This window comes from the organism of the source record quoted next, unplaced genomic scaffold (genome assembly GCF_019419815.1).
Source record: "Pyrus x bretschneideri cultivar Hongxiangsu unplaced genomic scaffold, Pyrus_bretschneideri_v1 Contig1, whole genome shotgun sequence".
Classification (NCBI taxonomy): Eukaryota; Viridiplantae; Streptophyta; class Magnoliopsida; order Rosales; family Rosaceae; genus Pyrus; species Pyrus x bretschneideri.
The window spans coordinates 14,047,713-14,050,772 of record NW_025999390.1 but is presented as its reverse complement, the minus strand read 5'-3'; positions in this window follow the sequence as shown (position 1 = coordinate 14,050,772).

The window sequence follows — 3,060 nt, the reverse complement described above, 5'->3', positions numbered from 1 at the left end:
AAAATGCAATTAGTTAAATATGAGGTTAGGATTAACCATTATTGGACATACAATATTCGAAATAATTTGACAAGATTATGAGTCCATTACCACTAGTTATACTTGGTTGCACAAATCCACGTGGGGGAGGTAAGGCCTGACATATGTTACTAGTCTGTAGACATGGCTCAAATATTCTAGGACATGCCAAGTCCATGTATTGTTCACATGATTTTGCTCACCAGCGGCCGTCATGTATCTTTATCAAGATTTGTTATAAAATGCCAAACTATATCATGGTTAAGTGACCACTAATTTTAATGTCGATGGTGCCCAAACTTATATTATTTCATCTCCTTACGCACGTTATCATAAGGCATAAGCTCGGAGTAGTTACAATATTTTCCTTTATTTAATTTCAACCCTAAACTTTTTAGGCTCGTTTTTTTTTTCTTTTTTTTTTAATATGAACATAAGGGCATTCCTAATGGGGGCTTTATCCTCCATGAGCTACTACATTTGAAGTCTTAGTGAGAAATTTCATCTCCAATGAGCTGAAAAATGGTGTTAGATCCACTATTTTGGCTAGCAACTTCCTTTCTTGGATAACATAAAATTAGGCTACATCAAACCCCAAAAAACAGTGGGTCCCACGAGAAAAGTAGCAACCCATGTGCAGTGACGGATATAGGATTTAAAACCAAGGGGATCCTATTAATAAAGCTCAAAAAATTTATAGGCAAAAATAACATTGAAAATATGGTCCTTTTGTCTTGAGCTTGAACAAATAGATGGTCCTATTAGCTTTGGCTTGAATTTTTTTTCCATATTTCGTACTTCTAAACTACATATTTAACAAAAAACACAAAACATATACTAATTAACCAATAAACAAAAATTCCTTATTTCTTATTTCTAAACTACACATTTAACAAAAAATACAAAACATATACCAATAACCCAATAAACAAAAATTCCATCTAAATTCTAATGATCAAATGAGTATAAACATAAAACATATCAACAATCATATCAATAATAGACTAAAAATCTTCATCAATATCTAATATAATTTAATTGAGATTAGATTACAATACCAAAAAACTTACTTGAATTGTGAACCAAATAGTGGTGGCCTAGAGATTTGGGGAGGTACGATATTAGAGTAATAAAATTATAACATGGGACTGGGTGTGGGATTTAGAATTTTAGGGTTTTGAAATCTGAGGAGTTGGGGATTGGAAATTGGATGAATATGTTAAAGCTGGGCATTGGGGGAAGCAGAAGAGAAATTTGGTTGAATATGTTATTGGGCATTGGGGAAAGCAGAAGAGCGGGAAATGGGGGAAGGGTGGGACAGTGGGGAATGATGTGGGTTGGGGGAGGGATTTAAAACAATGGGCAAACACCTTGGGTGGGATTTTAAAAACAATTTAAAACAATTGGCCAAAACTCTGTTGTTTTGGGCTAATTATTTTCCTTCTTCTCCAGTCATCTTCTCCGATAAGAAGATGTCGTACCTATAACCTGCACTGCATGAGGGGTTCCTGGAAAATTTCTAGTAGCGATTTAGGGTCGTTGAAGGGTCCTGGGACCTCTCAGGTCCCTCTGTGGATCCGCCACTGCCCATGTAAGTCAAATTCTTTCACTCTCTTTCCACTTGCAAATACACTTATACTCTACTTTTATTCATTTTTTTAATTTTTTTTTCTTATATATTTTTGTTCCAAAGATCTTCCTACATTTTGTTTGTATGTTTAATGCTTAAGACTTAAATGAGATAAACTATTCTACTAAAAAGGCTCACTTTTATTAATCTAAAAATTTAGATTTCTCTCTTAAAACTTAACACATCCTATATATTTTTTCACGACTTAAACCCATTTACTGGGTTTTAACAAAAAAAATTCATTAAATTTGCCTTCCAACTCAGATTACAAAATTTTATAGTGCTAAAATGCCCCTTATTATGTGATGAAACATTTGGTTGTGTTTGTTTGTAATTTATTGGAATTTGGCGAATTAATGATTGTTTTAAATTCCATAAGAATTAAAATTTCAAATTGATTTAACGTTCATGGACATTGGTGGTTGAAATTTTTGGGCCAATTATTTTCTTTCTTCTCCGACAAGAATATGTCTTACCTGCAACCCGCACTGCATGAGGGGTCCTCGGAAAATTTCTAGCAGCGATTTAGGATCGCTGAAGGGTCCTGGGACCTCTCAGGTCCCTCTGTGGATCCGCCACTGCCCATGTGAGTCAAATTCTATCACTCTCTCTCCACTTGCAAATACACTTATACTCTCCTTTTATTCATTTTTTATTTTTTTTTCTTATATATTTTTGTTCCAAAGATCTTCCTACATTTTGTTTGTATGTTTAATGCTTAAGACTTAAATGAAATAAACTATTCTACTAAAAATGCTCACTTTTATTAATCTAAAATTTAGATTTCTCTCTTAAAACTTTAACACATCCTATATATTTTTTCACAACTTAAACCCGTTTACTGGGTTTTAACAAAAAAAATTCATTAAATTTGCTTTACAACTCAGATTACAAAATTTTATAGTGCTACAATGCCCCTTATTATGTGATGAAACATTTGGTTGTGTTTTTTTTTTTTTTTTTGTAATTTATTGGAATTTGTCTAATTAATGATTGTTTTAAATTCCATAATAAGAATTAAAATTTCAAATTGATTTAACGTTCATGGACATTGGTGGGTGAAATTTTCAAATAATTTTTTTTCAAAATTGTATGATACTAACTCACCAATTGGTGCTAGGTAAATTGTTGGATTGTATGTGAAAATCAAATTATTTCATAGGGCAAAGTTGGGGGTTTGTATCATTTAATAGCTGAGATTAAGGTAAGAGAATCTAATCCAACGAACGTTTTATAAGTGATGAAATCTAACTTTTTCAGAATTTGAACTTTTTTAGGTTGAAAGGTTTATTAAAAAAAAAAAAAAAGATAATACATCCAAAAATCAACTTAAGAAAAGTTAACACAAAAAAAAATTATCGTATAATCAAATTATTACATAAATAAATATATACAACCCCATGAAGAGCCCG